We start from the raw sequence: 9,850 nt of genomic DNA on the forward strand, positions 1-9,850 counted from the left end.
GGAATTGGATCATGTGATGGTGGGGGGCTGGTAAGTCTGAAATGTGTGGGGCAGGCTGGAGATTCACCAAAGAGTTATTGCAGTTTTGAGACCAAAATCTGCAGGACAGGCCAGCAAACTGGAATCTCAGACAAGTTTTCTGTGTTGCTGTTTTTGAAGCAGAATTGCTTAGCCTTCAACTGATTGAGAGAGGCCTACCCAGCTTATAGGGACTAGTCTCCTTTACTCAAAGGCTACTGATTTAAATGTTAATCACATCTAAAAAATATCTTCACAGCAACATCTGGATGAGTATTTATTTGACCAAACAGTTGGCATTATAGCTCAGCCAAGTTTGTGGATAAAATTAACTGTCACAACCATGTTCTAGGCAATTTCCCTTATTGCCTGAGAAGGCACCGTTTTGTTTATTAGGGTTTAAGAATCTTATCTACACTTTTGGTTATCTGCAAGTATGTCTCCATTAACATAGTTCACACCGAGATGATGATTCAGTGTTTAAACACTGCACCTCACCCCTTCCCACTTCATAATACATCTAGCTTTGTAGAGGGTAACATAACTGGACAGCCACATACCGATCAAGTTAGATGAGGTCAGGCTTCCAGGACACTATTTCACTGATTTGCTTTATAAGGCACATTAGTCAGAATTCAGTCCTACCTTGTACATTTTCTTTTAGTTTTTTAGTGAGTTCTATTATAGGTTAGGTGCAGAAAGTGGTCCTTTATTTTGGAATATTGTGCCAAAGACTACTAGCTCTGAGATGTGAGGGGTAAATAAGAAAGTAGCAATGAACCACTGCACCACCAAGGAAGTCCCAAACTTAGAAAAAAAATTATGCAATGTAATTGTTTTGGAATAGAAATTGAAGGTTCATTGAAGAAAGGATGGCTGTACTTCTTTTTCTTAATAACCACATTTGATTAAATATTGACTTATTGCTGACAAAATCAATTTAAATTTGTTCCAGTGAGAATGGTCAGATACTGCAAATATTCCTGATCTTTTGAGTAGTGTGCCTCTAACAGAACACATATAGCATAGTCCTGGGGAATTAAAGATTTCTGAGTTCATTACTAATTTTATAATACTTTATATCTCAGTTTCTTCAAATAGAAAAAAGTCCAGACCTATTTTTGTTTGTTTTTGTTTTTTTCTTTCATTTATTAGCTTAGCTGTATCTCACACCTACCTGTTGAATTAGAAGGCACAAGTATAAGTCCATCTTCTACAGAGAGGAAAGGAAGATTCAGAGTGGTTAGGTGACTGCTCCATATCACATGGCTAATAAAAATAACTGGCAGAGCCAGGGCTAGAACTCTGGTCTTCTGACCTTTCATTTCATTGTTCCAGTGCACCATTCTTAGTCCAGCATAGAGAGTTCATAAGCAGATTAGCAAACTACTCTCTTGATATTGCAAGGGTTGTTATTAGTTATTAGTGTTAGTTGAGAAAGGGAATAGGATGTGACTCTCTAGGATGGACATGTATTTTATTCACATAACTCATTTTATTTTGAATAAAAGTTTGGCAAAGTCTAGCTTTGGCCTGCTTCTCAAGGGATGGTCTCTGAAATAAATGCCCTGTAGATGTGGGTCAAGAGGGCTGGACTTTTATAGTCCTGTATTAGTCGATCATTAGTTGTGGAGTGGGGAGGGGGAGGGGCAGGGGCAGGGAAGGTGGTGGGGTTGGGGGTGTGTGGGTAACCTCCCTGGTGAAGTGGCTCCACCCAGCTGAGGCAATTCTCTAGAGAAGGGTGGATCGGAGCCCTGGCCTGGCAATGGGGGTCCAATGGGTATTACAGCACCCACTGCAAGGTAATGTCATGCTTCGTCCTTTTACACTGTTGATGCAGATAATCAATAACCAAACTATAACAGGGATAAGAAAGAGTTTTATTTGAACCACATTGAGGACTATAGCCTGGGAGACAGCCACTTAGATAAGTCTGAGGGACTGCCCCACAGAAGCATGGTTTTCACACAGCTTTATACCTTGTCACAACAAAGAACATCAAAGAGTCAGGTTTCCAAAAACAAACAAACAAACAAACAAACAGATCAGCATGTACAGGGTGAGTCTGTATGGCCTTGACACCTGGGAAAGTGGTCTTATCATCAAAGGAGAACTGGCATTTGTGTCCCAGGACTGGAGGCATTTAATCTTTATTTTTAACAGGGACATTCTTTATTTGTGGTCAGTGCACCCTTTTCTTTAATGATTAAAGCAGATGTAAAATGTATGTTTGATAGGCCACAAACAGGCTGTTTTAGTTAGCATAAAATTCAAGTTAAATCATATATAAGCCAGAATGACTTCCCCACACCTCAACATGTGAAAATTTCTTCCATTAATATCTAACAACCTCCAAGTTAGTCTAAAAAATTTATTGTGGCTATAATGTAATTATTACACTATGACAAAATTGTTGCCTGACTTCTTTCCTTCCTTTCTTCCTCCTTCCTTCTATACTATTTTTTCTTTTTTGGAAAAATGAATTTTTTTCTAGCAAGTTTAGGGAATTGGAAAAGGACATTTTTAAAAACAGGTTTCCATTACAGAAAAGTAAAAATTAGACTTTCTGAGTTCAAAACCCAAGTCAGGTGCTTACCAGCTATTTGACTTTGTTTGGAGCAACTTATTAAAATACTCTAAGATTCAATATCTGTCCTCATCAGTAAAATGGAGATAGTAGTACTGTTTACTTCATGAAGTTCTTATGAGAATTAAGTTACATAATGTTTGTGAAGCACGCATGCAGTAGGTGCTCAGTAATTGTTAGCTGTCCCTTTGGCTCAATAATAACCATTGTAAAATTTCTGTGCGTATGCCTTTGGGTTCTTTCTCTAAGTTATACAGAAGGTGTTTTGCATATTGGAATCATGGCAGATAAAACCTGTCCATCCAACTCCTGTTGTGGTTTAGATTTAGAAACTGCTGTTGTTACCAAGTAACAGACTGGTTATCGAGGTTGGAGGGAGGAGGGTTTTCATTTTAATCCAGCGACAATCTGCTTCATCCAACTGGTGTGAGGATTTTGTTGTTTTTGTCTTTGTTTTTTAAATTGAATATTGCAGAAAGAAATGCCAGAGAATCTGGCTGGCCCATATGTGATAGCTAATAATAATGGTAACAGAATATTATGAAAATATAAAGCAAGCTTAGAAGTAATCACCACCAAGTGGCAACAATGATAATTGTAATGTGGTGGAAAGGTTTGAAATTGTTCTTGTTTTAAAGGAGCCAAGAAAGGAAATTCACTGTTATAAATTTTCCATGTTGGATGAATTTATAACATGGATGTTTAAAAAGTAGTTAATGCCAGGCATCCTCTTGTGTTTTTTTTTTTTTTTTTTTTTTTTTTCGGTACGCGGGCCTCTCACTGCTGTGGCCTCTCCCATTGCCGAGCACAGGCTCCGACGCGAACCCGCGTCCCCTGCATCAGCAGACGGACTCCCAACCACTGCGCCACCAGGAAGCCCCCCTCTTGTGTTTTTGATTCTCAGAAATCAAATAGTATTTGTAATAGGCAAAATAACCAAAATTGTAAAGAGCGATTTTGTTAAGCAATTGGAGTGGCTTGTTGTTGACTACCTGGCGTCCATCTAACCTTCTTCAGGCACTACATACCCTGTAGAAAGCTTCCCTGTCCCTATGATTGATTAGTGGTTTAGTGAGCAGCTCTAGCAGTGAGCACAGATTAACTAACCTAAGCCAATGCACATATCTGGTCTCTTGACCACAGTGATGGTTCCAGATGAACACCCAATCTAAGCTAGACCACTTAGAATGAATTTCAGAATCTTTACGTGAATTACCAGAAAAGATGCATTCTCATTCCCTTGTGACTTGAGCCTGAAAGTGTATAATGTGGAGCTGCTATAGCCATTTCACCACTCCGAGGAGAACACCTATCTGAGAATGAAACCCCATGGAGAAGGCATCTCTGGGAGATGGACAGAAACCGGGCCTTGGTGATATTCTTGAAACGCAGATCCAGTTATCCCAGAGGCTAGACCTATCCTTGTACATATAAGTCACAGGAGCTAAGACATTTCTTTTCCTCCGCTCCCTCCTTCTCCCCCTCCCCTCCTCCTTCTTCTTTACCTTTCTTTCTTTCTTTCTTTCTTTTTTTTTAAGCCAGCTTTTCTTTTGTTGTCTTCTTGCTGGTACTCCTCTTAACAGAAAGAGTCCCATGTGATATTGAAATGGAGCAAAATTTACTTAAAATGGGTAATGGGAATCTAACCCATCTTCACATTTTTTTTTACATGTTGTACGTAATATTACCATATTTACAGGTTACAGGTTTGATATTGTATTATTCAGTGTTCTCCAAAGGAACCAATAGGGTATGTGTGTGTATGTGACCCAGGGAAAGTTGCTGTTCAACTCTGAAGGCCATCTGCCTTCAGAATTATCTGGATAATTCTTTCTTTTTCGGAGGAGGTCAGTCTTTTGTTCTAGTCAGGCCTTCAACTGATTGGATGAGGCCTACCCCACCCACATCATAAAAAGCAATCTGCTTTACAAAGTACACCACTTTAAATGTTAATCTCAACCAAAACACCCTCAAAGAAATATTCAGAATAATGTTTGATCAAATATCTGGACATCATGGCCCAGCCAAGTTAACACAACATTAACCATCACAGATACCTAATTATAATAATAAGAAATATTTTTTTAGCTATTCTTATGTAGTAGGAACATGGCCAAGCTTTTTACAAGCATCATTTAAATGAATTCTCATACAATTGTTTGAGCAGGTACCATTACTGTCTTTCTTTTTATGAGGAAATAACAGTAAAGGAAATTAAACTTTAAAGAAAATGTCTAAGGCCATACAGCTAATAGATGTTAGAACCAGGACATGAACCTAGCTTGTATGATTCTAAAGCCCATGCTCTTAATAGCCATGCCATACTGCCTTTCAAGGTTACCAATTTGTTTGCTGAACTTTGGTCATTTTCAGCAGAATACTCTAGCAGCATATTGAGTAAAACAAAGTCCTTGACGTCAAAAATTTAGTGAGAGTTCAGAGAGGTAGACAGTGTGCTAAATTACGCATGGGGTGCTATGAATCCATAGGGCAAGGACACCTAATCCAGTCCTGGAGGGCCAGGGAAAATTTCCTGGAAGTCTAAGTCGAATCTAAGTTGAATCCAGAGGGCAAAGTAGGTGTTAGCCAGATGGATAGGGTTGGAAGAACATTCTACAGCTTAGCTAGAATTCAGTTTTATCACTGGTCAAAATTAAGGATAGAGCTCAAAAAAATCTTTAAGATCCCTTTTGTATTAGTTTTCTATTGCTATCATAACAAATTTCCACAAATTTAGCAGCTTGAACAATACAAATTCATTATTTTACAGTTCTGAAGGTTGGAAGTCTGATATGGGTCTCACTGGACTAAAATTAAAGTAGTATCAGCCAGACTGTGTTCCTCTCTGGAGGACCTAGAGGAGAATTCATTTTCTTGCTCAACTGGAGAATTCAGTTCCTTGCAGTTATAACACAGATCCCCATTTCTTTGCTGGCTGTCATCTGAGGGCTATTAGCTTCTTCAAATTCCTTGGCTCATGGCCCCTTCTTTCCATCTGCAAAGTCAGCGACAGCGGGTTGACTTTCTCTCATGCTTTGAATCTCTCCTTCCTTTTCCATCTCATCTCTCTGATCCAGTTGGTAGAGATTCTCTACTTTTAAGAACTCATATGATTAGATTGAGCTCACTTGGATAATCCAAGGTAATCTCCTGTCTCAAGGCCCTTGACCTTAATCATATCTGTAAAGTTCTGTTTGCCATGTAAGGTCACATATTCATGGGTTCTGAGGATTAGGACAGGGACATCTTTGGGGGACCATTATCCTACTTACCACAACTTTCCAATTTTAATATTTTCTTATTTTGTGAGAATTAATAATAAAAATAAGACAGAGAAAATTTGTAGATGTAGCACCTTGGTTTCTAATTTTTAAAATAGTCTGCACCTGTAGGTAAAAGTTCTTCCCTGAGCAGGAGGGAGAGGTCATCATCTAGAGTAGCCCTAGATACTTCTACACACTTGGAAGGTCCTCCTCTTTGTGGGAATATTCTAGAAGTCAAGAAACAGTTGGGAGAGGGATGAAGGTTCTGACTAATGGGTGAGATCAGTGTTGTATCTTCAGGTTTTTCTGGAAAGATTTGTGGCCTGTTTATGTACTCCCTAGTTTGGCTTCTTGTCTTCAGGTTGCTGAATCAAGTGAATTATGTTTCAGATTGGTTATCCCTCACTAAAGTTGGGGTGATGATCTACAACACTGCTTCCTTCCCACTCCCAGGTCATGGCCTAGGTTGACTGGGTCTTTAGATCTTCCTCAGACCTTGGTTGATTCCTCTGTACACCTCAAACCTACAATACTGAGCTGTACTGAGCTGGATCTAACCTGGTGAGAGGAAGGAACAGTGTGGTTTAGACAAGCATCCCCATTTTGGTGGGAGATAACTAGTCTGAAACAATAAGCTTAATTCTGGATGACAGGGACCAGATTTCCTAAATTCATGGAAGAAACAGGTACATATGGAGAGGAAAAATTAGAACCTTGAGATCCAGACATCTCTCCACTGTCACATGCACCAATCTGCTGGAAAATGTATTATCTGAAATATAAAACAGGAGAATTGTGCTAATTCCAATTAGCACAATTCCAATACAATTATTATGAACTATAATTATTTTAACTTACAAGACCACATGTTTTGTAATACTGTGAAATATAATTCATATTAGAAGTCACATACTGTCTTTAGAATACATCATACTTTTTTTCAAATATAGAATAGTTTACAAGTATGGACTCTGGAGCCACAAGGCCTGAATTTGAATCCTGGTTTTACTTCTCATGTGACTTTAGACAAATTACTTAATCTCCTCTTTGTTTCCTCATCTCTAAAGCAGGGATAATAATAGCACCTACTTCTTTGGATTATTTTGAACAGTAACAGGTAGGGTACTTGTAAAGTGCTTAGCACAGTGTCAGACATATTAAGCACTCCCTAAATAGTAACAGTCATTACTGGACTTATACTGTTGTTTTAAAAAATGGAAAAAAGAACTCATTATTGAAAGAACACTTTTATTGTCTCCGTGGTATTGAGAAGGAACTTGAAAGAGGTCACACAGCCAATTACAGTGGATCCAAGCCCAGAACCCATTTCCTGGCTCTATCCTAATCCATGCTCTTGTTTCTGAACCTCCACATAGCCTGTGTATGCAGTGATGTCAGGTGATTTTTTTACTCTCAGTCTCAGAGAAAATCTGTAGGAGAGAAGTATTTATCTTGTCTCTCCATACCCCAAATCAGTTATAACCAAATTTGGCTACACTTTTGCTTTGCTATTGCAAAAGACACTTCAAAATCCCTCTCTCTTCTGATTTTTCACTTTTTCAAACTGGTAATGTTTTAGAGTTGCCAGAAATTGTGATAATGTGTTTTCCTTGTTCTTTGTTTTCAAAAAAACTTATATCAATAATCTTTGGTAAATCTTCAAGAACATCTGGTCTGGTGTAGGTAGTCTTAGTAGTACTAGAAATAGCAAACTACAGTTGGCTCATAGAGGGTTGAGGGCACTCCCCAACCAAAAAGCCCCCAACTTCAGACAGAGCAATCCACTGATGAGATGTGTTTCACTAAAGTTCTCAGCAAATACATACAACAAGATTTTATGGTCAGTAAGTTTGTTTCTAGATAAGTATATCCTCAGTTGCCAGGAGAGGTTATTTTAGGAAGCTTTTTTTCCTTCTGCCTTCTTCCTTCTTTTAATTGTTCTCCCAGACAACTGACTTTAGGGAATAATATTTGATATATAAAAGGGGAAAAACAATCCATAAAGTATAATATTTACAAAGTCTACTAAGTTGATTTAAAAAATAATTATTGCAAATATTAATCTCCTTTGTAAAAATTCTCTCAAAATAAAAATGTCAAAGAGGATGATTTGTAACTGCAAGAAAAGATATATATGTTATATTCTCTTTACTTTTCTTTAATTCTTGATTTTGTTTCCTCAAACCCAAATTTTATCAATATTGTGGATATTTCTGTTTTATTTTCTACCCAGCATTAGTTCTACCTTCCCCAAATGACTCTTATCCTTCAAAAGGCTAGCTCAGGCTTGCTAACATGGCAGTGGCAGAATTCTAGATGAGAATGGAAACGTGCAATGTCTCTTGAGATCTTGGCCTTGAGCTTGCAAGGCATTGCTTCCACTGCATTCTATTGGCCAAAACAAGTCACAAGGCTAGCCCAGATTCAAGGAGTGGGGAAATAGACTCCACCTCTTTATGGGAGGAGTTAAAAGTCACATTGCAAAGAGTATGGATACTAGAAAGAGGTAAATCATTGGAGACCTTTTTGCAATTAATATATCACAGTCATGAAGGGAGTTGTCTAGAGCATCCTCTGAGTCATATATATCTTCCTCTGGAATCTATCAGGTGCCATCTCTGGCCATGGTAGGGCTTCTTAGATACACTGAAGAGGAATAGTGAATAAATGTTTCTTTCCGACAGAGACAGCCCTAACAGGTAAGCTCCCCAAAAGAGACTAATATAAAGTAAATATGTAATTTAAATTCTATTTATGAAAAAACACTTACTTGTATTAGGGATCATCAACAATGACTCTAGTACCATCTTTCTACATTCACTCCATCAATGGAGAAAAATATTGTGAAAAAGCAACCACTAAGTGTGCATTGTCTATAAACCTAATAAATAACAAATTCATTTTGCATTACTTAAAAAGATAATACTGGGCTTCTCTGGTGGCGCAGTGGTTGAGAGTCTGCCTGCTGGTGAAGGGACGCGGGTTCGTGCCCTGGTCCGGGAGGATCCCACATGCCACGGAGAGGCTGGGCCCGTGAGCCATGGCCACTGGTCCTGCGCATCCGGAGCCTGTGCTCCGCAACGGGAGAGGCCACAGCAGTGAGAGGCCCGTGTACCGGAAAAAAAAAAAAAAAAAAGATAATACTTAAATAAATATTTAAGCTAAAATAATAAAGACTATTTGTAATTTCTTCACCTCTACTTTCAAATGATGCCCTGGTTACATTCAGGTAGGACTCATGGCTCTCAGTTTTTATTTGTTTTTCTCCTGGAAAATCTTCATCTGATATATTTCAGAGCTTATTTGCTGTGACTTTGCAGGCCCTTTCCCACTTCCAGTTCCTTTGACAGTTTCTTGCCTGGTGTTTTCAACCCATTCTCTTCTAAGATCTAGAGAAATAATTATAGATTTGCTAATTTCTCTGCCTGATAAACTCTGATTTGTTCAACAACTCCATCTACAATGTTATGATTAATCCTGAGAAAATAGTTATAGGAAAAAAGCCAGGGGAAGTGAATGAGTTTTGTGTGAAAGGTAGTGGATAAAACAAAGGCATTTATAAAACATGAAATAGTGATTTTATGAGCTTGTGAGTTTTGGCATTGAAGCTGATTTTTATTGGATGTTTTTGTTGCTGAAGATGAGCTTCTTTTCCTCAGAGGACAATTTCTTCTCTTGTTGATCTGACCCTTGGTGAAGAGATCATCTGGTGTTTATGCCATGAAAGTTGGCTGCCACTTCAACAAAAGTCACGTTATACTTTGATGATATTTCCTTTTGCTGGAGAATCAAAACTGACGTGGAAGAAAATCTATAAGACAGTTCACTAAAAAGCTACATTATTACTGCAGCTGACAAGGGGAGTGATACATGAAGGAGACAGATAAATGCTTTTAAGCCATTAAAAGAAAACATATTTCTTGTGCTTTCTTTATCCTGAAAAAATGTCATTAAACATTTCTTAAAGATATAGGAGGGAAAA

The sequence above is a fragment of the Hyperoodon ampullatus genome, assembly GCF_949752795.1.
Source record: "Hyperoodon ampullatus genome assembly, chromosome: 2".
Taxonomy (NCBI): domain Eukaryota; kingdom Metazoa; phylum Chordata; class Mammalia; order Artiodactyla; family Ziphiidae; genus Hyperoodon; species Hyperoodon ampullatus.